Source organism: Schistocerca gregaria, chromosome 6 (assembly GCF_023897955.1).
Source record: "Schistocerca gregaria isolate iqSchGreg1 chromosome 6, iqSchGreg1.2, whole genome shotgun sequence".
Classification (NCBI taxonomy): Eukaryota; Metazoa; Arthropoda; class Insecta; order Orthoptera; family Acrididae; genus Schistocerca; species Schistocerca gregaria.
In genome coordinates this window covers 106,511,897-106,538,542 of record NC_064925.1, presented here as the reverse complement: position 1 = coordinate 106,538,542, position 26,646 = coordinate 106,511,897, and positions in this window count along the sequence as shown.

Sequence of the window (26,646 nt, the reverse complement as noted above, 5' to 3'; positions counted from 1 at the left end):
GTCAGTCCTAATCGAATCGCTCTGCAACGTTACTCCCAGATGTTTGAACAACATTACTGTGTCAATCTTCCTACTCATCTGCATTACCTTACATTTTTCCACATTTAGAGCTAGCTGCCACTAATCACACCAACTGGAACTTTTGTCTAAGTCTTCATGTACCTTCCTACAGTCACTCAACTTTGACACCTTACCGTACATCACGGCATCAACAGCAAACAACCACAGATTGCTGACCACCCTGTCCGCCAAATCATTTATGTACACTACTGGCCATTAAAATTGCTACACCACGAAGATGACGTGCTACAGATTTTAACTGACAGTGATATGCAAAAGATTAGCTTTTCAGAGCATTCACACAAGGTTGGCGCCCGTGGAGACACCTACAACGTGCTGACATGAGGAACGTTTCCCAACCAATTTCTCATACACAAGCAGCAGTTGATCGGCGTTGCCTGGTGAAACGTTGCTATGATGCCTCGTGTAAGGAGGAGAAATGCGTACCATCACGTTTTCGACTTTGATAAAGGTCGGATTGTGTCCTACCGCGATTGCGGTTTATCGTATCCCGTGGGTCGAGAACCAACAACTGTTAGCAGAATATGGAATCGGTGGGTTCAGGAGGGTAATACGGAACGCCGTGCTGGATCCCAACCGCCTCGTATCACTAGCAGTCGAGGTGACAGGCGTCTTATCCGCATGGCTGTAACGGATCGTGCAGCCACGTCTCGATCCCTGAGTCAACATATGGGGACGTTTGCAAGACAACAACCATCTGCACGAACAGTTCGACGTCTGCAGCAGCATGGACTATCAGCTCGGAGGCCGTGGCTGCGGTTACCCTCGACGCTGCATCACAGACAGGAGCGCCTGCGATGGTGTACTCAACAACTAACTTGGGTGCACGAATGGCAAAACGTAATTTTTTCGGACGAATCCAGGTTCTGTTTACAGCATCATGATGGTCGCATTTGTGTTTGCCGACATCGCGCTGATCGCACATTGGAAGCGTGTATTCGTCATCGCCATATTGGCGTATCACCCGGCGTGATGGTATGGGGTGCCACTGGTTAGACGGCGGAGTAGCCGAGCGGTTCAAGGCGCTTCAGTTTGGAACCGCGCGACCGCTACGGTCGCAGGTACGAATCCTGCCTCGGGCATGGATGTGTGAGATGTCCTTAGGTTAGTTAGGATTAAGTAGTTCTAAGTTCTAGGGGACTGATGACCTAAGACGTTAAGTCCTATAGTGCTCAGAGCCATTTGAACCATTGTTGAGCCATTGGTTCCACGTCTCGGTCACCTCTTGTTCGTATTGACGGCACCTTGAACATTGGTCGCTACAATTCAGATGTCTTACGACCCGTGGCTCTACCCTCCATTCGATCCATGCGAAACCCTACATTGCAGCAGGATAATGCACTACGGCATGTTGCAGGTTCTGTATGGGCCTTTCTGGATACAGAAAATGTTCGAATGCTGCCATGGCCAGCACACTCTCCAGATCTCTCACCATTTGAAAACGTCTGGTCAATGGTGGCCGAGCAACAGGCTTGTCACAATACGTCAGTAACTACTCTTGATGAACTGTGGCATCTTGTTGAAGCTGCATGGGCAGCTGTACCTGTACACGCCATCCAAGCTCTGTTTGATTCAATGCCCAGGCGTATCAAGGCCGTTATTACAGCCTGATTTCTCAGGATCCATGCGCCCGAACTACGTGAAAATGTAATCACATGTCAGTTCTAGTATAATATATTTGTTCAATGAATACACGTTTATCATATGCATTTCTTCTTGGTGTAGCAATTTTAATGACCAGTAGTGTACATAGAGGACAACAGCAGTGCTATCACGTTTCCCTGGGGCACTCCTGACGATAACCTTGTCTCGCCATCGAGGACGACATAATGGGTTCTATTACTGCACTTGTCGTGCAGTCCAGTATATCTGCTGACAATATGTGCGTAGCTGACTGTTAAAATGCGTTACGATGTGCAAAATGTAACGGAACTTTATTGCTTGAGAGGAATATTAGCGCGGGATTCGCCGAGCGGTCTCAGGCGCTGCAGTCATGGACTGTGCGGCTGGTCCCGGCGGAAGTTCGAGTCCTCCCTCGGGCATGTGTGTGTGTGTTTGTCCTTAGGATAATTCAGGTTAAGTAGTGTGTAAGCTTAGGGACTGATGCCCTTGGCAGTTAAGTCCCACGAGATTTCACACACATTTGAACATTTTTGAAGAATATTAGCAAATTAAGCGCTTGGTACGTACAACCTATTGCTAAATGGAGGGCAGTGTTGAAGAAAGAACATAAGAAAAGTTACTTTTACGATTTCTAAGCCGTAAACGAAATGGCTTTGTTGACGTCTGGTACTCGGCAGTAGCTACGCTGTGGGGTGTAGCAGCGGCACACGGCTGACTTACGGCGACGCGCTGGTCGGACGTCTGAAGCGACTGCGGTGATGGTGGGGTGCTGCGCTGCGGCCACAATATTTCGTGACGCTGAAGGGGCCCGTCACCCGGCAACGTATGGCCTAACACAGGTAGCCGGTTGCCTTCACGCCGGCCGCCATTATAACTAAAATACAGTCGGCGGCGCTCAAATTTCGGCTACCGTGCGCCGCCGTAACGACGCACTGACCCCTTCCTTCCCTCCCCCCCACCCCCTCTTCTCCCGCCACCCCCTCATTTAATTATCGAAACTTCTTCTAAACATTTGATGCCAGTCTGCATAATACGACTATAAAACAACTCAGTGCTATAACTGGGGCCTAAGTTTCGTTTTAACGTGAACAATTATCATAAATGTTTAATAATCGTTTTATGGGCAGTAAAGGCTGAGTAACGACTATCCCATCTCGGTTATTTTCTTTCTCAGCGTTGTTACAAATAACAACTAGTGAAGCGCCAGTGTGGAACTACTGTGCGCGCCTCCGATGCGATGGGTGTCGTCGCCGCCTCTTCTGCTCCTGTTCTCTCTCTCTCTCTCCCTCTCACTCTCCTTCCCACACTCTTTTTATTATGCGACCGGATTCCGGAACGGACGGGGTAATGCGACAAAATTGTGGGCGGATGAGGAGGGGACGGAGGCGCCCAGGACAAAGGGCATCTCTCCCGGAATGGCCGAGCAATTGGAAGAAACGGGCCGCCGGATTTCGCCGCGCGCGCAGAGCCTGTCGCCATAACTCGGTCCGCTTTGACAATTTGATTACAGGGTAGGACGGCGGTCGCGGAAGGCTCCGTCCCGCCATTACGGTCCCGTATTTAAAACAGCCGTAGTGGGACAGTACTAATCGCCCGCCGGAACAAAACAAAAAGCGGGCCAGCACACCGAGGGGTAATTGCATTAAGTGATACGTAATCGTCCCGAACAGGAGCCGAACGCGAGTAATTGTTATATCGGCCTTTATGGTTCGAAAATTGCTCGTAAGTGGGCGCACTCGGTCTCAGGGCATTCCGAGCTCAGACTGTGCGAACAGAAGCCCACACCCCATCTCCGGAGTAATACTGTTGTCGGCGGCATTATCGGAATAGAGACGGCGTGTTAGGTTCACCTTTGGCTTCCGTTTGTCCCACACTACCACTTACCAATCAGTTTTTTTCGAAGCAATTTCGATCGACCGGATATCGTCGGTCAGTCGTTAATCGTGTTCTCTTACCGAAACTGTCGCTCTCTCGGGAGATTCTTATTATAACTCACCGCACGATGCGATGACTGGTAGCCGACGCTCAACACAGGCAAATAATGTTCCTACGACGATTCTTGTTTCGGACAGTCTGGACCTGGGACAGTCTATGAACCCTACACTATCCTGATATCAAGTGTCAAAGGAATTTATATTAAAATTCTGCTCACAACGGGTGGCCCCCCTCCTATCCCAGTGGACAACATATTATGGACAACTTTCTGGAGGGAACAATGCTATCAGTGGCTCTTAAACCAATTTTAGGTTTGGAAGTACATGGACGGTACTTTTACATCTACATCTACATCTACATCTACATACATACTCCGCAATTCACCATATGGTGCGTGGTGGAGGGTACCTCGTACCACAACTAGCATCTTCTCTCCCTGTTCCACTCCCAAACAGAACGAGGGAAAAATGACTTCCTATATGCCTCTGTACGAGCCCTAATCTCTCTTATCTTTGTGGTATTTCCGCGAAAGGTAACTTGGCGTCAGTAAAATAGCACTGAGGTCAGCCTCAAATTCTGGTTCTCTAAATTTACTCAGTAGCGATTCACGAAAACAACGCCTCCTTTCCTCTAGAGACTCCCACCCGAGTTCCTGAAGCACTTCCGTAACACTCGCGTCACGATGAAAACTACCAGTAACAAATCTAGCAGCCCGCCTCTGAACTGCTTCTATGTCCTCCCTCAATCCGACCTGATAGGGATCCCAAACGCTCGAGCAGTACTCAAGAATAGGTCGTATTAGTGTTTTATAAGCGGTTTCCTTTACAGATGAACCACATATTCCCAAAATTCTACCAATGAACCGAAGACGACTATCTGTCTTCCTCACAACTGCCATTACTTGCTTGTGCCACTTCATATCACTCTGCAATTTTATGCCCAAATATTTAATCGACGTGACTGTGTCAAGCGCTACACTACTAATGGACTATTCAAACATTACAGGATTCTTTTTCCTATTCATCTACATTAATTTACATTTATCTATATTTAGAGTTAGGTGCCATTCTTTACACCAGTCGCAAATCCTGTCCAAGTCATCTTTTATCCTCCTACAGTCACTCAACGACGACATCTTCCCGTACACTACACCATCATCAACAGACAGCCGCACATTGCTATCCACCCTATCCAGAAGATCATTTATGTAGATAGAAAACAACAGAGGGCCCACCACATTTCCCTGGGGCACTCTAGATGATACCCTCACCTCCGATGAACACTCACCATCGAGGACAACGTACTGGGTTCTATTACTTAAGAAGTCTTCGAGCCACTCACATACTTGGGAACCATTCCCATATGCCCGTACCTTAATAAGGAATCTGCAGTGGGGCACCGAGTCAAACGCTTTCCGAAAGTCAAGGAATATGGCATCCGTCTGATACCCTTCATCCATGATTCGCAAGATATCATGCGAAAAAAGAGCGAGTTGCGTTTCCAAGGACAGATGCTTTCTAAAGCCGTGCTGATGCATGGACAGCAACTTCTCCGTCTCAAGGAAATTCATTATATCCGAACTGAGAATATGTTCGAGAAACCTGCAACAAACCGATGTTAAGGATATTGGTCTGTAATTTTGAGGATCCGTCCTTCTACCCTTCTTATATATAGGCGTCACCTGCTCTTTTTTCCCGTCGCTGGGGACTTTACGTTTCGCAAGATATTCGTTATAAATGCAAGCTAAGTAAGGAGCCAATGCAGTAGAGTATTCTCTGTAAAACAGAATTGGAATCCCATCATGACCTAGCGATTTATTTATTTCAACCCATTCAGCTGCTTCACAACCCCAGGGATTTCCATCACTATGTCCTCCATACGGTAATCTGTACGAGATTCAAACGGTGGTATGTTTGTACGATCCTCCTGCGTGAAAGATTTCTCAAACGCTAAATTTAAAATTTCAGCTTTCGTTTTGCTGTCTTCTGTTGCCAGGCCAGACTGATCAGTGAGTGACTGGATGGGAGTCTTCTACCCGCTTAACCGATTTTACGTAAGACCAGAATTTCCTTGGGTTTTCAGCAAGATATTTTGCTAAGGTATGACGGCGGTATTGGTTGAATGCTTCGCGCATCGCTCTTTTTACAGCAGCAAGAATCTCTACTAACTTTTGCTTGTCCTCATTCTCCAAATCCTTCTTGTACCGCGAGTGCAACTGCCTTTGCCTCCACACATTTCGTAACACAATTAAAAAATCACTTTTTAGTAACGCCGTAATTTATCACTCAATGCTATGCAGATGTTCCAGATTTCGCTAGAAGATGCCTACGGCCTTCCTCTATAATGGTGCAAAGTGTGGCTCACATGCTGCTTCACCCTCGGACTTGATGATACTTCAAACAGCAAGCTGTCAGCACATGTGGAAATACGGCCAGAGCTCAGATGTTCATGGTACCTGGAAATTGCGGTAATGGTGTCACACTGGCAAAAAATTTCGCAACAATTACGCCAGTAGTACAGTGACATCTCACACGATGAGAAGGGCATCACACCCATTCTTACCCCCATTTTACCCCTTGTTTTGGCGCCTCTGGAAGTGAGAACCGCGCCTCCGAAGCGGTTTTCGTATGGGTGGCCGAGGAAAACGTTTCAGACACCGTGCCGCACCTAACTGTCCCGGAGTGGCCTCAGGGAGTGCTATAATGGATGTCAGCGAAACCACCTCTTCCCTTGGGGCGTTGATCCCACACATTTCGCAGTGCGATAAGCAACAGGACGATGTTCTTGACAGCCTTTGACACTTCTAACACCCCAGACGTTTCAACCCTTCTCTAACGACATTGTGGAGCTGCATCCCCATTCAGCATTATCACACCCCTTTGGAGCGCAGAAGGTCAAATCAAACAACTTTGAGCCGTCATTTACAAACTGAGCCGTGCGTGGCTAGTGTTCGTGCCATCTCTTATTTAACATCCTGTTTTTGCCGTACTGCCACCTCGTTATATTAGTTTCATTACTTATGGATATAAGCTCTGCTGTATTGTCTTTGGGGACTGCTATTACTCCACGGTCGTCGTGTGTCGACCGTTCAGTTGGAATGTGCCAGCAGTTAGTTCGGACCTGGCAGTGTTTGAGTTGGCACGCGGCACAAGTTCAGTCGGGGCGCGGCAGCAGTGAGGTCCGGACCGCCATGACTCGCCCGACGGTTGCCGACCCACATGATGGGAGTGGGGATCACTTTGGTCGGTCGTCTTGCCGGGTGGCGTGTATTTGGCCGACGATCGCTTACGGGTTGGCTGTGTGTGTGCCGACTCGCGATTCGTCCCCTTATTGTACAGTCACTGCTGTTAGCATTGTTTAGTTCTTCGTGCAAGTGTTCGTGAAACGGTGTTAGTTCGTGTGATTTTGGTTGACAAGTTATTTTAAATGTTGTCGGCGTACTATCTCTGAGGCGTCGGTCGGTTGGCGTGCAGCAGTGAGGAATTCTCGGCGGGGCGTAGTTTGGCCGGGGCCCGCTGGCGGCCACTACGCGATGTCGGAGAGTGTGGCGCGGTTCCAGACTGAAGCGCCTAGAACCGCTCGGCCACAACGGCCGGCTTTTGAATTACAGGCCGACCCTCGAACATCTGGGCGCCCTTGTGTGTTCTGCCTTTTTTTTTTTAATATTGTTCTTGTTGTTGGTTCTTGTATGACTTCTGGCCGGTTTTGTGTTTTAAATTAGAGCTGTTTTACTCTTAAGTCCTTCAGCATAGTTTAAAGCACTGTTTTACGTAAGCCCTTTCGCATTTTAAAAAATGTTTGAATTTTTAAGTCTTTGGCCATCAGCCGATTTGAATTTAACTTGTTTACTTCAACCTATTGAATTTTTAAGTCTTCGACCTTCAGCCGGTTTGAGTTTCAGTTGTTTGTTCTTCAGGCCTTCAGCATAAAGTAAAGAACTGTTTCACGTAAGGATTTTGGATTAAAAAAGTAATGTTTTGGAGTTTTAAGTTTTCGGCCTTCAGCCGATTTGAATTTAACTTGTTTACTTCAGCCTAACTGAAGAACTGTTTTAAGAGAAGGCTTGCCTTTTAAATTTCTGATTATGCTTGCGTTTTAAGTTACTGGCCTTCAGCCGTTTTTAAATTATAGTGGATTTAAGCCGGTAATTAAGTCCCAGAGATTAAAGTTGTGTGTTTAAAAAATTTTTTGGGCTCTTGTAATGTTGTACAAATAAAAAAGTTGTGTGTTCGAGTGTAACTGGCAGCCCTTTATTTTGGCCCCTTTCCACAATTTATTCTATCCTGCCCGTCGGGTTAAGCAGGGCATTTCACAAAGTGTTATTTTATTGGTCTACCAGTTTCGGCGGTATAATATGCCATCTTCACGCCCCTGACCGACTTGTAGGAAGATTTCAACCTCGCCATATGATGTCTGAAGTGAGCATTGTATTAAAAATCTACAGATACCAGTCTTTGAATGCTGGCACCTACTTGCACCGGACCGAGGTTGGAATGTTCCTACACGTAGGTCAGGGGACCTGAAGATGGCGTAATATAGCACCGAAACTGGTAGTACAACAAAATAACAGTTTGAAAATTAGACCGCTGAATAGTTTGATTTGACGTTCTGTACTAAACAGCCGAGGTCACGCAAGCATCTCTGAAAGGATGGATATACAGAGATCTTTGGAGCGCAGTCCGACCGCAGTTCTTGCTCTCTTTTACAGGTTGGAAACACGATGATCGTTCAAACTCATTCGACGAATCTCCGCGTGATCCGAAGTAGCAAAAGGTGTCTATGCATTTTCAGTCCCCCTGTTTAGTGCTCTCTTGTGACTTGATCACGGGGTCCCGACATTGAGACATGTGTGATGGAAACGGCAAAGAGTACATTTAAGACCCCAGTTTGGTAACTCCCTCGGCGTCACCCACCCACCTTTACTGAGAATTTTAAAAAGTACCTTACCATCATCATCATCATTTAAGACTGATTATGCCACCATCTAAGCCTATTCGCCCTGACCGCTACATCTATCGAGTTCATTCCCAGTTTTTCTTTGATTTCCTCATTGTGGACACCCTCCTGCCATTGTTCCAATCTACTAGTACCTGCAATCATCCTAGCTACTTTCATATCCGTAATCTCAACCTTATTGATAAGGTACTCTAAATCCACCCAGCTTTCGCTCCCATACAACAAAGTTGGTCGAAAGATTGAGCGGTGCACAGATAACTTAGTCTTGGTACTGACTTCCTTCTTGCAGAAGAGAGTAGATCGTAGCTGAGCAGTCACTGCATTACCTTTGCTACGCCTCGCTTCCAGTTCTTTCACTATGTTTCCATCCTGTGAGAATATGCATCCTAAGTACTTGAAACTGTCCACCTGTTCTAACTTTGTTCCTCCTATTTGGCACTCAGTCTGTTTATATCTCTTTCCCACTGACATTACTTTCGTTTTGGAGATGCTAACCTTCATACCATAGTCCTTACATTTCTGATCTAGCTCTGAAATATTACTTTGCAAACTTTCAATCGAATCTGCCATCACAACTAAGTCATCCGCATATGCAAGGCTGCTTATTTTGTGTCCACCTATCTTAACCTCACCCAGCCAGTCTTTTGTTTTCAACATATGATCCGTAAATAATACGAACGACAGTGGAGACAGGTTGCAGCCTTGTCTTACCCCTGAAACTACTCTGAACCATGAACTCAGTTTACTGTCAACTCTAACTGCTGCCTGACTATCCATGTAAAGACCTTTATTGCTTGCAAAAGTTTGCCTCCTATTCCATAATTTCGTAGGACAGACAATAACTTCCTCCTAGGAACCCGGTCATATGCCTTTTCTAGATCTATAAAGCATAGATACAATTCCCTATTCCATTCATAACTATTCTCCATTATTTGCCGTAAGATAAAGATCTGGTCCTGACAACCTCTAAGAGGCCTAAACCCACACTGATTTTCATCCAATTCGTCCTCAACTGATACTCGCACTTTCCTTTCAACAATACCTGAGAAGATTTTACCCACAACGCTGATTAAAGAGATACCTCTTTAGTTGTTACAATCTTTTCTGTTTCCATGTTTAAAGATTGGTATGATTACTGCTTTTGTCCAGTCTGATGGAACCTGTCCCGGCTCCCGGGCCATTTCAATTATCCTGTGTAGCCATTTAAGACCTGACATTCCACTGTATTTGAGGAGTTCCGACTTAATTTCATCCACCCCAGCTGCTTTATTGCACTGCAATCTATTGACCATTTTCTCCACTTCCTCAAATGTGATCCTATTTCCATCCTCATCCCTATCCCATTGTACATCGAAATCTGAAACTTTACTGATAGTAGTTTCACCTACATTGAGCAACTCTTCAAAATATTCCCTCCATCTGCCCAAGGAATCCACAGGACTCATAAGCAGTTTCCCTGACCTGTCCAAAATACTTGTCATTTCCTTCTTACCTCCCTTTCGAAGACTGCTAATTACACTCCAAAATGGTTTTCCAGCAGCTTGACCGAAAGTCTCCAACCTGTTTCCAAAGTACCGTACCTATACAGAGAAAACCGGCATAGTAGTCGAAGGTGCCTGCAGGGAGGCAAAATCTTGACATTCCTCCGATTCCAGATGTCTGCCTTAAGGTGCCTAGGTTGTCTCTTTCTAAAGGCACACGTTTAAAATTGTTATTAGAGTTGTGCGGTTGCCACCGCCGGTGCAGCCCAAGCAGGTGGGGGGGGGGGGGGGGGTTAGAAATACTCTTTACCGTTTTATTCACACATGTCTCAATGTCGCACCGCGGGATTTCTAAAAATTTGTCCTTTAACTGTGTTGCGCAGTGTAGTATAAACCCGTGGATTGATGAAGTTTTGTTCATCACCTCAACTCTATTAGTAAAAATACTCAACATGTATAAAGAGATAGATGATTGTCTGCCTTTCCTGGACGTTTTGGTTAGACGGAATAATAATGGCTCTTTGCAGCATTCAGTGTATCGTAAACACGCTCACACTGATTTTTATTTACAATCGCCGACTTGTCGTCACCTGACTCAAACTATGAGTCTCCTTAAAGACTAGCACACAGAGCTCATACAGTGTCAGATCCAAATACCTTGCCTAAAGCGCTCGTTCACCAAAAGACAGTGAACAGAAGATATGCACATGCTTCCCGCAGATTAGGGCATTACCAGTTAAAATGAAGAACCAGGAAGAGCATTTCCATCACAGTCAGACTCTAACACTGAGTTTGAGGTTGAAACATTCTGTAAAACGAAAAAAAAAACTCAGTAATCGCCAGCATTTCCGAACATATGGCCGTAAAAAAGCAGTCCCCTTCCCGCCTAAGACTGTCTCGGCACATACTCATTTACCGCTTTCAAATCCACCTTCGGGCTCGGTACAAAAATTACATTCCCGATTCTTTGACACCAGCGATCATGCCGAAAACTCCCATTCGTGTTACAAGTCATGCTTCTGTAGCGTGGCGATGATGGGTGACACAAACACTATAGAAAACTAGAAATAGCAGCAGCTCATCGACATGGCTATCTTTCAGCATTAGTAAATAGTAATGCTCGTTTCTACGCAAAAGATGCAGAGAAAACATTCTGGCTTGTAACGACATGATCTTGAATGGAGAAAGGAAGAACGGAAGAAGACAATTTGAGCAGCCATTTTTCAACGTCTGCAGACAATTAGGCCGTTTACCGTCTAGTGAAGTTATCAGAATATCAAAACCAATTTCAGAGTGATTTACATAAGGTATTTGTTTGGTGGGAGAAGTGGCAATGGACACTAAACAATAAAAAGTATGACGTCTTCCACGTGAGTACCAGAAGTAATCAGTTACGTTTCGGTCATACGATAAATCACGTCTATTTGAAGATCTATTTAACTTAATATACATCGAGTACAGATACGAACAACGTAAGAAAATGTAGAGAAAGCGAACCAAATATTCCGTTCGATTGGCAGTACATATCAGAGATGCTACAAATCTGCTAAAGAGACCGGCTACACGACACTTGTCCGTCCTCTTCTGGAATATTCCTGCGCGGTGTTGGGTCTTTACCACCTGGGTCTGACAGAGAACATCGAAAAAGTTCAAGGAAGGGCAGCTAAGTATTATCAGAAAACTGGCCCACAGACGATCACGGCCATGATCGAGAGATGGGGTGGCACTGTAGTACAGGCGTTTTCCACACTTGTTTAAAAAAATATTTAACTTAAATTCTAGTGCTTACACAATAACTTCCTCGTCCAAAAGTGAAAACATTTTGCTAACTCCCACCCAAGTAGGGAGAAACGTCGACTGTAATAAAAGAACAGCCGGCCGGAGTGGCCGTGCCGTTCTAGGCGCTACAGTCTGGAGCCGAGCGACCGCTGCGGCCGCAGGTTCGAATCTTGCCTCGGGCGTTGATGTGTGTGATGTCCTTAGGTTAGTTATGTTTAATTAGTTCTAAGTTTTAGGCGACTGATGACCTCAGAAGTTAAGTCGCATAGTGCTCAGAACCATTTGAACCGTTTGAATAAAACAATAGAAATCAAAGGTTGCACGAAAATATTTAGCTGTAGTTTTTGCCACCTTTTCTTTCATAGGGGAACGGTAGATAAATAGGCTGAAAGTGGTTCAATGAACCCTCTGACAAACATTTAAGTGTTATTTGCTGAGTACTCATGTAAATGTAGAACGCAGTTCGAAATTTAAACATCCGCCGAAGTCGAGGGCATCAGATATAAGAACAGAAGTTCGATGTATAAAAGGATAGGTTATGTAGTCGACCACTACGTTTCAGAGGAATCACCCGAAAATTCGCAGTAAGCGATTTAGGTAAAACATGAAATCCTAAATCAGAATGGCCAAATGGTGAAATGAAACACCGTCGTCTCGTATTCAGTTCCATTGTCTTATCATCACGCCGTCTCGCTCGATAACATCCCCTAGAGGTCTCCGTATAAATACGTCTTACTCAACCAGTAAAAATCACAATACCCAGAGAGTTCTACGTCCAAATTTTAACGATAAAATCAGGGTGCCAGTTCTCCTCCACAATGGCTTATTGCTTTCATTATTTTTCGACACAAAATGTTAGCTAATATCTACAGGTATTTGATAGGCTGGCTCGTGAAAAATGAAACCACCGCTGCTGATCCTCTCCTCGTCACTAACAAAACTCCAATAAAATACTCCCTTCCTCAAAATGTCACATCAATCCATTCCTCAATTCGTATTGTAGCACTCAATTATGCTCAGTAACAGGATTCGCATCAGAAATTTCGTGGTTGTAGCTAGGAAAAAAAGTACTGAAATAGCGAAAACCGTTTTTAGGCAAATGGCTTTTTCATGAGATTAGGTGATGTTAAATAACTGTGTTTCAGAATTAATGTTTAGCATTTCCAGCTTCTTAAACACAATGTCAAATCAGAAGTAGAATACACACAAATTAACATTCTGTGCGTGACGTTAAACCACACATCTCGAGGTATACAAGGGGATACACAACGCTTTGCAAGCTTCATAAAAACGCTTCCTCTCAGGGTGAGTCAGCAGCGTACAGTACTAAGCGATTTCGAACTGTAGGGGACCGCAGCTTGGCATATACAAACATACTGAACAGACAAGATTTTTGTGTGTCCAGGTCCGTTATCAGTGAGATGTTTGTAGAGTGGCAACGTCTGAAAGACACTAAATCCAGTCCCCACGCTGAAGAACCGCAGTGATAGATCCACTCACAAAGTCGAAATGGGACATGTTCTGTACGACTCAGTCGTCACATATCTCGAATCTTCGATTGCGGCTCAAGTCAGTTCTAGAAAGGCCCCGCAGTAGAACTGTCCAGAACCCACTTTCACTAGAAATTACACTTCCGAGATGGAGCTACTGCAACAACCATTTACAATCAAATGAGTAACGGTCTACCTTGCGTCATAATGGTGATAGGAGGCATCAATGTAGACCCCTCGTGCCGCTGACATTATTTTAGGATCTTCTTTCCTATAAAGTACTCCTCAACATTTTCCACTAAATTGAACTACGTTCCGAAAGTGTAGGAAATACTATAAAAAAATTGCATGATTGTCAGCAGTACGAAAATTTACTATTAACTGATTTCTGTTATCAAAAACATTAGATATTACTATTTATAATTATGAAGCTTTTAATAAGTGGATACACCATTTATGGATGTATCTAGCTCGCAAATTAAATAGAAAAGTCATAGAACAGAAATAGCTAATAAAGTGAAGAGCAGACTAAGAGTACTGAAAGGTTACTGGAAAAGAAATGGCGTTGTTCACTCTAATTTACAGTGCTATATGGAACTGAAGAGCTAATAGCAGCACATGCATCTGCATTGGAGTTGCCCTATAGTCAATGAATCAATAACCACGCACCATTACTGGAGCAGTTAAAATAATAACAATTTCTGCCCGGCAGACCGTTACCGAAAGCGACTCTATATCTTCTAATATCAAAAGTGTAGCTATTTTCTAAGATTTTGAAATATTAGATTGGCATCAGACAGACATTTGTCGTTAGTTACGACATCCAAGGCATCCGTTCAATAACGGATGGTATAAAGAAGTAATTACTGACAGTTTACAAGAAAAGAAAGTGGAAGCAATACATAAATTTAAATCACGTTTCATTCTTCGTTAGTTAATTTGACAGAAAATCTTTTGGTTCAAAAACCGATTTTTTTTAAATTGCATTTTTGGATCCATAAAAGTGTTTAGAATCCGGCCCTCAAACGGTTTTTCCGAATACGGAACGGAAATGTTTGTTATTTGCGGTTGAACAAAAAAATGCACGAGACTGAAATCGGCCTTTTTCACGCACCAGTTTTTTTCGGGTATTTCGACTTTGTAGCCTCGAAAAATTATTCTATGTGCTTGCCCATGACTTAAAACTGATAAAGTGTTCGAGGAGGTTACAACGTACTACGGCTTGGCAATCCGACGGCATTCCAATTCGGTGGAAAAGATGAAGAAGGCAATATGGGCAACGCATTTCCACAAGTGTTCGACGGATGACGATCCACAACACCAAAATTGTCCGGCTGGGGAAACTAGTTGGTGCAAGTGGCGCATTTCAGAGGCTAACGGACATCTGGACGAATATCAGCACGACCAACCGCTCTCCAAAGAATTTCAAAAAAGTGATTCATCCGATCTAGGAGGCCCTTTCGGAGGACGAGATATTGTACCGGTGCTTGGGAGGAAACACACAAAATTCAAATGAAAGTTTGAACGCGTGTGTTTGGAATTTAGTCCCCAAGCATTTGCATTCTGGTGCGAAGACTGTGGAGATTGCGACCCTCCTGTCAGTGAGCAGCTTCAACTAAGGGTAATCAGCAATTCTGAAGACCATGACAACGATGGACGTCACCCTGGGGCTCTATTCGACGCAGTTCGCCAAGCATTTGGACGACCACCGGATCCAAGCGGCCGAAAACTGCTTGTCTCCGGCTGTACGAGCCGCTCTGGAGCAGCGCAGGATGGCCCAAATCGAACAGAACGCCTTCTATGAGTAAGAGGAAGGACTAGTTTATGGACCCGGAACAGCATATTGAACGTAAGTTGCATGATATTGTATTTATATGTAGTCAAATCTTCAAACGCGTTTTTCTCGAAATGACTTTTTTATAGCGCGGTACGGTAACTTCAAATCTACTGAACCGGTAGGCATGATTCTTTGTTTCCGACGAAGCTAACTAAATTGTCTAGGAGCTGTACCACTTTTATTCCGAACCATCAATTATAAATATTTTTACTTGGCCGACGCAGTCGAAAAATCGATGGAAACAACCCCATTTTTCTTCAAATGGCCGCCATTTTGTTTCCTATGGTCCAAATAACTTACGCGAGATACAACTAAAGAATCTTATATACTTCCCTAACGTAAACTCAATTTTGATTTCAGACGAGCCGGCTGACCTGTGACATACCGCGCTTGGAGGTCTACATCGAAATTTGGTTTCGTTCCGACGGCACTTCCGCCTTCGCTCTTCAACATTTCCGGTCGAAAAAATTCCAGTTTGTAGAGGAAATATCAATAAAAATTTAGAACAAATTTTATATTGATATCTATAACACATCCCGAGAAACAAATTCTCAAAAAAGATGCTTTTTTCGGGCCAAAAACTCCCCTTGACGTGAGTGGCTCTGCAATTGAAAGAGGTAGAGGAGTACATAGCCGTTTCTTCCCTTCTAATATAACTTTCACAGGTTTAGCAACAGCTTTGATTTTAAAGTTTTGGCCATAAATTTTGCACTTAACAACCGAGTTACACAAAATAGTGCTTCTGAGTAATTCACCATCACGCTATTTTCATACGAGCAAGGAACCATCGTCATTATTAAAAAAATGTGGGTACCATCACATGTTGAAAATAATGGTAATTACTTGGAAGGGCAACTAATCAAGAAAGGAACTTCAGCATAGCAAACTAAACGTCTGATATTTTTCTTACTTCTGTATAAAAGAAGCACTAAGCGCAAATTTGCGAGAAGTAGCATAGAACATCTTAGAGAATGGGAAGTGTATAAGATGTGTTGAAAGCAACACTACGACTAAATTTAATCTTGATTACCTTGAATTTATCTTGGAACTCTACCATTTGGTCCCTGTTTGCACATAAAAACAGTAATATCAGAGAATTGAGTCCGCCTTGATGCAAAACACCGTAAACGAATAACAAGGTGTTTTTGCATCAAAGCGTACTCAATTTTCTGATATTACGTTCTTGATTACTTTGTTCAGCACTTACATCGAGCTCATGTGTATACATTGCCCAAACGCGTAATTTGTAATCATGAAGTCAATGATATGAAATGACGCCATTTGTTAATGACACTCAGTAAAATTTCATCAGCTGCATCAGTGTTCGCACGGTTACTGGTCTGTGGAGCGGCAAGAGTAAATTTTATGGTGTAATGAATTACAGTACAAAAAGAGCCCCTTTCTAATGGTTAGGTTAGTGTTGTTTAACGTCTCATCGACAACGAGATCATTAGAGACGGAGCACAAGCTCGGGTTAGGGAAGGATGGGGAAGGAAATCGGCCGTGCCCTTTCAAAGGAACCATCCCGGCATTTGCCTGAAATGATTTAGGGAAATCACGGAAAACCTAAATCAGGATGGCCGGAGACGGGATTGAACCGTCGTCCTCCCGAATGCGAGTCCAGTGTGCTAACCACTGCTCCACCTCGCTCGGTCCCTTTTCTAATGACACGGACGGCTCTGACATGCTTAGGTGTAAGGTAGTTGCTACAAAAAAGTTAGTTTTAAGTGATTTTAGGGTTTGAGACAACTGTATTTAATTTGGGCTTGGAGTATTAACTGGCTCTGATCGAAACAAATACGATGCATAAAATTTAATGAGTTTGCAGAGTAAAGAATGATTATTCGCTGGAAAGAGCAAAGAACTTCCGTGAAGAATATTAGGAAGTGGAAGGTACCGAAATATATCATTGAAGATAGAACGAAACGAACAGAAGCACAGGTAGAAAACGATACGGTAAACTGACTGGAGGACAAAGTTCAACAAAAATCAGCTGAACAGATTTAGTCACGATAATAAGTGCTATGAGTGAGCCTACTCTGTTCTCAATTTCTCCCAGAATTTGTGCGATTTGTTCACATTTGACTGCTTACTGCGTCCTGTAATTCCGGCCCTGTAAATCCCCAACTCCGTCCTGACACCTAATTATATTTCACATGACCCGCACAAATAAATCTAATCAGTCATCACACGGCCCTCCGTGTCTTTCTAGAAACATTTTTTCTACACCTTGTTCTTCTGACCACGTGTCACCAGGCTTGTCCTAATTTCACTTAATTCATGAAATTGTTTTATATAATATTTCAGACATTTCAATTCTCACGAACTGAAACTGTCTACCGTGTGCGTTTTGTGTCCTAATTCCGCACCACAGACACATATCACAAAAAAATTACGATATCCGGACAAATGTGTGCTTAATTTTTTCCCCTCCTTATAACTGCCATTCACGTTACGGTCATTATGAAGGACTCTGCTTCTTAAACAACATTCTGTACTTCCCACAACGCCGTTCACTAGATTCTTATATTTTACATATTTCCGTTCAAAAGGCCAGCGCTGTCTGCAAGAATGACAGGTGTCTTAAATCTGTTCTCTCGCTCTGTATTTCGGTTTCATTTTCTCCCTCGCTTCATTTGCAGCTTAAATAACATGCTGTGCCTCTTACTCATACACATTTCACCGCGCGTCACTGCCAATAATTACACTGCGTCTGTAGTCATTATAGAAGGAAACGATTCTGGATGCTTTCTATGCAGTTCATTATATCCCGTCGATGTATCACTTTATGTAAATAAATATGAGGACAGTTCCGTATGCCAGAATACTGAAGGCACGAATGGTGCAATATTTCATACGTAGATCTCATTTTTCAGAACGCAGCTGGAGCCCCGACAGACACAGACCACACGGCTTTAATCACTTTAAATCACTCTCGTCTGCTTCTCCTCGTCTTTATGGGTTATTCAGCAAAAGTATAAGGCAACATCCAAACGTGTTCTTAGTCCAGCGACCTGTGGTTACCGCGTCAGTAAGCCCTGACTAGACTGGCGCATTTTACTTTCGTTCAGCAAGAAAACATGAACTATGGCATCGTTTCTACGTTTTGCATAAGATCCAGCTTGGTGACAAAAAAAGAGCTTTCGTTGGGAATGTTATTAATGTTAGCGGCTGGTAAAAAAGAATTCATACCAAGTTCTCCTCGGCGAGTGTGCCAGCATCATAATTGGTGGTTACGCGGTGAATGATAGTCACTGAAACATTTATAGCTTGCATTTATCTCGACAAAGAAACAAGACAGAAATGCGCGCGATTTTGATAATGAGGCGCCTACGCGTACAAAAAGAACCAGTGTTACTAAACGTTGATGGGCAAGTAATCTTTTTAGGAAACGACAAAGTGACAAAATAAAGTTGCAGTCCGTGATTCGACAGTCCATCCCCGCCATATATCTGCCAAGCAGAACCGATTAAACTGTTATTGCTTAAGGTAAGAACTATGTTTGAATCAGGAGAGCAGGGAAGAAATTAATTCTACTTTGGATAACTTGGTGGGACCGCCTTGGCGCTCCACTACAGACATTACAAGGACGTCGCAGTGCCTACTGTGCTGACTTACAGTCACCTTGTTTAGTACAACCATCTTCAAACGGTTCACGTTCAGCCAAGCGAGATAATGGGAATGCGAGTAACCTCAAACATTTTTTTAAAAATAATTCCATCCTCTTCTGCAATTGTCAGTTTTGGTTTATTTTCTGCGCTATCGTAAAATCTCGCCCTTAGGCCATTTTAAGGTACCTAAATACATTGTTGACAACGTGATCACTAAAATCTGCCATGATCATACCGTCAACAAGTGTATTCAAGTACAAGGTGATTATAATTACAGTTCCAGTTGAAAACGCTGTAGAAAAAAGAACCCTACTCAGGATTACGTAAATGTAAATAGAATATTATTGGAAAATAGGGAAACGATTGCACCATAAAATTTACTCTTGCCGCTCCAGTAACCATGCGTACACTGATGCAGCTGATGAAATTGTACGGTGTGTGGTTAGCAAATTTCGCAGCATTGGCTTCTTGATTACAAACTAAGCGTTTGGACAATGTATACACACGAGTTCGATGCAGATGCTGAACAAGGTAATCAAGATTTATAATTAGTCGTAGTGTTGCTGTCTACACATCTTACTCACTTCCCATCCTCTAAAATGTTCCATGCTATTTCTCGAAAATCTTCGCTTACTACTTCTTTTATACAGAAGTATAGAGTTTAGTTTGCTGTGCTGAAGTTCCTTTCTGGACTAGTTGCCCTGCCAACTCAAGATAAACGAAAATTTCCCCTTAGATTTGTATATAAGCTTCATAACTTAAGTAGTTTTCATATTAAATAAACCGTACTGCTCAATGTGCGTGAGTAAACAAGTTTGACATTCAACAGTTGTGGCACTATTTGCTACCTACGCCCATTCACCACGGTAAGGTCGTACCACATGGGATGGGGAAAATCTTTTTTTAGTTGGTTTGAGGCCAAAATCGGATAAAAAACTACATCGTCATCGGTTTTTAGTTGTCCTGAGGATAATTGGTTCAAATGGCTCTAAGCACTATGGGACTTAACATCTGAGCTCATCAGTACCCTAGACTAAGAACAACTTAAACCTAAGTAACCTAAGGAGATCACACACATCCATGCCCGAGGCAGGATTCGAACCTGCCACCTTAGCAGCAGTGCGGTTCCGGACTAAAGCTCCTAGAACTGCTCGGCCACTCCTGAGGCCAAAAACCACATTAGAAAAATCGATTTTTAACTGTCGTCAGATTAGCGCAAGACATGTTCATCATGATGCCCATCGCTTTCTTCCATTAGGTTAAATCGAAAGCAGCCTGTTGCACAACAGAGCGGAGTGTCCCATAGTCACATTCAGAAAACGTTGCGCAGTGTGTGCCATCAATTGAGTTACATTTGTAATCAGAGCACTGAATGCAGGATGTTTCAAATAATCCCACAGCCAGAAGTCACACAGAGTAATATGAGGTGATCTGGACGGCCAGGCTGTAGGAAAATGATGACCGATACTTCCAACAGTTACAAAGTAGCACTATAGCAGCTGCTTTACTGGTGCTGCAATATACGGAGATGCAACATCCTGCAAGAAAAGGCCAGCCGTTGTGCCCGAGCGGTTCTAGGCGCTTCAGTCCGGAACCGCGCTGCTGCTACGGTCGGAGGTTCGAATCCTGCCTCGGGCATGGATGTGTGTGATGTTCTTAGGTTAGTTAGGTATAAGTAGTTCTAAGTCTAGGGAACTGATGACCTCAGATGTTAAGTCCCATAGTGCTTAGAGCCATTCAAACCATTTATTTTATTTTATTTTATTTTAGTTTATTTTTATTTATTTCTTTTTTTTGGCATGAAAATGATCCTACCCACACAACAACGCTGTTGAAAGGCTGGATTGACGTTGGTGGGCAAACGACTGTCATAGCGTATACCAGGGGATGATATACACTCCTGGAAATTGAAATAAGAACACCGTGAATTCATTGTCCCAGGAAGGGGAAACTTTATTGACACATTCCTGGGGTCAGATACATCACATGATCACACTGACAGAACCACAGGCACATAGACACAGGCAACAGAGCATGCACAATGTCGGCACTAGTACAGTGTATATCCACCTTTCGCAGCAATGCAGGCTGCTATTCTCCCATGGAGACGATCATAGAGATGCTGGATGTAGTCCTGTGGAACGGCTTGCCATGCCATTTCCACCTGGCGCCTCAGTTGGACCAGCGTTCGTGCTGAACGTGCAGACCGCGTGAGACGACGCTTCATCCAGTCCCAAACATGCTGAATGGGGGACAGATCCGGAGATCTTGCTGGCCAGGGTAGTTGACTTACACCTTCTAGAACACGTTGGATGGCACGGGATACATGCGGACGTGCATTGTCCTGTTGGAACAGCAAGTTCCCTTGCCGGTCTAGGAATGGTAGAACGATGGGTTCGATGACGGTTTGGATGCACCGTGCACTATTCAGTGTCCCCTCGACGATCACCAGAGGTGTACGGCCAGTGTAGTAGGTCGCTCCCCACACCATGATGCCGGGTGTTGGCCCTGTGTGCCTCGGTCGTATGCAGTCCTGATTGTGGCGCTCACCTGCACGGCGCCAAACACGCATACGACCATCATTGACACCAAGGCAGAAGCGACTCTTATCGCTGAAGACGACACGTCTCCATTCGTCCCTCCATTCACGCCTGTCGCGACACCACTGGAGGCGGGCTGCATGATGTTGGGGCGTGAGCGGAAGACGGCCTAACGGTGTGCGGGACCGTAGCTCAGCTTCATGGAGACGGTTGCGAATGGTCCTCGCCGATACCCCAGGAACAACAGTGTCCCTAATTTGCTGGGAAGTGGCGGTGCGGTCCCCTACGGCACTGCGTAGGATCCTTCGGTCTTGGCGTGCATCCGTGCGTCGCTGCGGTCCGGTCCCAGGTCGACGGGTACGTGCACCTTCCGCCGACCACTGGCGACAACATCGATGTACTGTGGAGACCTCACGCCCCACGTGTTGAGCAATTCGGCGGTACGTCCACCCGGCCTCCCGCATGCCCACTATACGCCCTCGCTCAAAGTCCGTCAACTGTACATACGGTTCACGTCCACGCTGTCGCGGCATGCTACCAGTGTTAAAGACTGCGATGGAGCTCCGTATGCCACGGCAAACTGGCTGACCCTGACGGCGGCGGTGCACAAATGGTGCGCAGCTAGCGCTATTCGACGGCCAACACCGCGGTTCCTGGTGTGTCCGCTGTGCCGTGCGTGTGATCATTGCTTGTACAGCCCTCTCGCAGTGTCCGGAGCAAGTATGGTGGGTCTGACACACCGGTGTCAATGTGTTCTTTTTTCCATTTCCAGGAGTGTATGTAGCTGGAACCACAGGAATCATCTCCTCGAAAAAATGTGGCCGTAAGATAAACGATGCCATCAGTCCGCACCACAGATTTTAGGAATGTGTCAGTACCAGTTGACATTCTGCAATTCTCTGTATTGACTTGTCCCTGGAGATGGAAATGGGCTTTGTCTCTCCACCGTTCCGAGGTCATTCATTGTCCAGTTCCATTAGAGCAACAAATTCTAGAGCAAACGTTTGTCTTACTGGCAGCTCAGCACGAAGCAACTCGTGAACGCGGGTAAATCTGTATGGGTAGCACTGTGGAGGATGTTCCATAGAATTTTACGCACTGGACTCACAGGCATGTCCAAAGTTGGGACAATTCTCCGTGCACTGCATGTTTGCACGCCATCGCTCGACGCCGCCTGCGATGTTGATGTCGGACCAATTGTTTTCCTCCATCAGCCATACTGCACTTAAAATGAACCTGCCTTTACTAATTTAGTAATCATTTTCTAGAGTTCCTTAGCAGACTTAGGACTAATGACTTTTTTCATATATTGAGTGCCCTGAACGTCTGCAGAGCCACTGGTGCGCAGTCACTGTTCTTGTAAAAGAATTGAGGCAGTCATGTCGGACGTCTAAGACGCAAACTGAGGAAGAGCAGAGTACCTCGTCTTTTATTTTGCATATTCCGCAGCTTAGAGTGACACCTAGAGGTAAAATTTTCGCTTTTTCTTTGTTTCTTTAAAGTCTCTCTCTTCTCCGTTAATACTCGTGTTACATTCAAATTTGTGCATGGTTCTTTTTTCTCAACGTTTTGAAACTGGGACTTCAGTTATAATCACGATGTATTTTAAAATAGACTAAGGTAGAGACTGTAGGATAGAACAAAAAATAAACCATACACTGGCAAACGTGGGATCCACTCATATTAAGGACTCTTAGCAACTTTGGGTCCGGTTCAAGTAAAATCAGTCTCAAAACATAAAACGAAAGGAGGGGAAGTGTTTAACGTTCCGTCGACAGCGTGGACTTCAGAGAAAGACAACGAACTCGCATTACGAGAGGACGGGGAAGGAAATCGGCCACTCCTGTTTCAAAGGAACCAACCCTCACTTGCTGGAGTGATTTACGAAAACAACGGAAACCTAAATCTGGATAGGCGGACAGTGATTTGTACCATCATCCTCCCAAATGTTAGTTCTGTATGCTAAACGCTGCTCCACCTGTCTCGGTAAACACAAAACGGTCATTCCCGTCTCAGGGCTTAGCTCCTAAAGAGCTATACAGCCTGTCAAGGGTAATAAACCAGACATTTACGTGTATTCAGATCCAAAACGCCGGAAATCCAGGGCTCGGCTGTGGAAGTCAACCGAAGCGCTAAACAAAGCAGTTGAATAAAGCAGTGGCACATTCATTGGGTTCGTGCATAAGTTCGTTACTTTTTTCCATAAGTTTAATAATCACAACAGATACACGAAAGAGAGACTTCAGTCATCAATAAAATATTCTCCTTCACTGCTTACAAACAGTCTGCCAACGCTGTACTAACGTTTAGGTTCCGCGACTGTAGAAATAACGTGGTTTTGAGGCAAAAGACTTGTCGAGCGATGTTCGGAGAGCATTTTCATCCATAAAAGAAATTCCTTGAAAGTTGTTCGATAGAGGGCGTAAAAGCCGAAAATCTGAGAGCACAAGATCATGTTTTTCAGTCCAGCAGAATGCACGGCGTTATCGTGAAGATCCATCTTTTCGCGCAGTCTTCCTGGTCGTTGGTCTCGGATTGCGTCTGCAAGTCACCTGAGTTGTTGACAGTAAATGTCAGCAGATATGGTTACACCTCGAAGAAGCAATTCGTAGTACACCACACCGTCACTGTTTCAACAGAGGCATAAGAAAAAAATGGCTTTGAGCACTGAGGTCATCAGTCCCCTAGAACTTAGAACTACTTAAACCTAACTAACCATGGACATCACACACATCCATGCCCGAGGCAGGATTCGAACCTGTGACCGTAGCGGTCTCGCGGTTCCAGACTGAATCGCCTAGAACCGCTCGGCCACAACGATCGGCTCAGACGCATAACATTATTTTTTATGGATGCGGTCTTTGTAAAGGTAGTTGCTGCATTGGATGCGCTCAACCTTTATTTTCCTTATGTTAGCATAAAAACATCATTTCTCGGCACCAGTAGCGATACAAGCTAGAAAATTGACGGTATTGTTCACGAACCAATTGATGGCGAGCAAACATAAATGCACATACGGCCACCTGCTGATTTCCGTAATTTCGGTTTAGAGCCTGTGGAACCCATAGTCCGAATTTTGAACCTTCTTCATTGCTTGGAAACGTCAGCCGATGATGGAATGATAACAGTTCGTTGCATTTGCCAGTTCTAGAGCACACTGATGTTTATCATTGTGGATTAATCCATTTAAACAATCTTCATAAAATTTGGAAGGTCTTCCTGAACGTCGAGAGTCATTAATGTCAAAACGATCCTCCTTAATACGAGAAATCCATTTTGTTTCCCTGCTATGTCCAATAGCATTAGCCCCACACACGGCGCAAATGTGCCTGGCTGCCTTCACTGCTCTCACCCTGAACTCAAACAGAAGAATATGTTGGAAATCTTCCAATTTCTCTACTTGACACTCCATTTTTTTGTCCACGGCTCCACGCACTATGTACAAATGACAAAATGACTATATGTAAACGCATATAGCAACACTGGACTAGGAATAAAAAATGACAAAACCATAGCAACCGAAATAGCAACATGTAAAACTAAAACGCTATGAACTTACGTACCAAGCTAATAGAGGTAGAAACCTTAGCCTTCTAACGGCGCACACCGTGAGACAGAAGCGTTACACCTCTTTGGAAATTAACGAGGGCCTTCAGTCAGTAATGCAACACTTTTTCTGAAAGCAGGTTAGTATCATTCAGGGTTCCAATACACCATATCATTCCCCACTATTTTGGTTACAAAAACTCATTATTCAACATAATAATCGTTCAATGCGACGACATTACGCCGCCTTAGAATTTTTTGGAAATTTCTGGTAAGGTTTTATGAGACCAAATTGATGAGGTCATCAGTCTCTAAGCTTACACACTACTAAATCTAACTTAAACTAAATTATGCTAAGGGCAACACACACACCCATGCCCGAGGGAGGACTCGAACCTCCGACGGTGGGAGCCGCGCTAACCGTGACACGACGTCTAAGACCGCGCGGCTACCCCGCGACGCCGCCTTACTGGGAGGCGCTGTATGCCCGCATGGTACCACTATACTGGTCGAGCCGGCAGGAGGGGCCGAGCGGTTCTAGGCGCTACAGTCTGGAACCGCGCGACCGCAGGTTCGAATCCTGCCTCTGGCATGGATGTGTGTGATGTCCTTAGGTTAGTTAGGTTTAAGTAGTTCTAAGTTCTAGGGGATTGATGACCTCAGAAGTTAAGTCCCATAGCGCTCAGAGCCATTTGAACCATTTGCACTGGTCGACGTCGGAGCCAACGCCTTGCTGCATCAATAAACTCCCAATCATTCACGTACTGCTTCATTGGGTCAAACAGATGTAATTCGCAAAGTGCACCTCTCGGGGTCGCAGAAATGTGTGAGACCTAGCATTGTCACAGAGAAGAAGTTATTTTGCATTTTTGTGGCGACGAACACGGTGAAGTCGTTTCTTCAGTTTCCTGGCGGTAGAAAAACGCACTTCAGATTAGACCGTTGCGCCATGAAGGAGGACATCAAACAGAACAACCCCTTCAGAGACCCAGAAGACCACCTTTACTGGTGGAGGGTGCAGCTTTCAACTTTATCCTAGGAGGAATCGCGGCGTGTCGCCACTTCTTCGTTTGTCGTTTTCTGCCGATTCGAAGCGACGATTCCATGTTTTATAGCGTGTGACGATGCTAGCCCCGTAAAGAGCAAGCAATTCCTCGTAGATGGTCCTTCGTTGCTCTATATGGTGTTCGTTAAGCGGTGAGAAGAGCAGAGGGCACACACCTTTCAGTTCCCCAATGGGTGGATGAGTGTGTCAACACTAACAACAGAGACATCCACCGATCACCTCGAATAAGAGTGTCTGCACGTTCCCTCAACATTGCAGGAATCACAGCTGTGTGCGACCAGCCGCGACGTGGGAGATCGAGCGGGTTTCCTCGACCTTGTTGCGATGACGCCTCGTCCTACGACTTACCGTGCTTTAGTTCACTGTCGGGTCTCCGTAGGCTTTGTGCAAGCCCTCATGAATATCTGCGATGCTCTGCTTTTCCGCCAAAAGAAACTCAATGATAGCTCTCTGTTTGGAACGCACCTCCGTTACAGATGCCATTTTGAAGACTACGTGTAGCGCCACCAACTACTGGAATTCATGAAACTGAAGCCGGAATATTTCACGATGTCCCGCAACAAACTCCGCATTTGTCAACAAAAACTCACCCAAGAAAAAGAATTGTTGCATTACTTATTGAACGCCCCTCTTGTAAGTGGTACTGAACTGAATGAGGTCAAAAGGAGACGCTACCGTCAAGAAAATTTCTCCAGTTATCT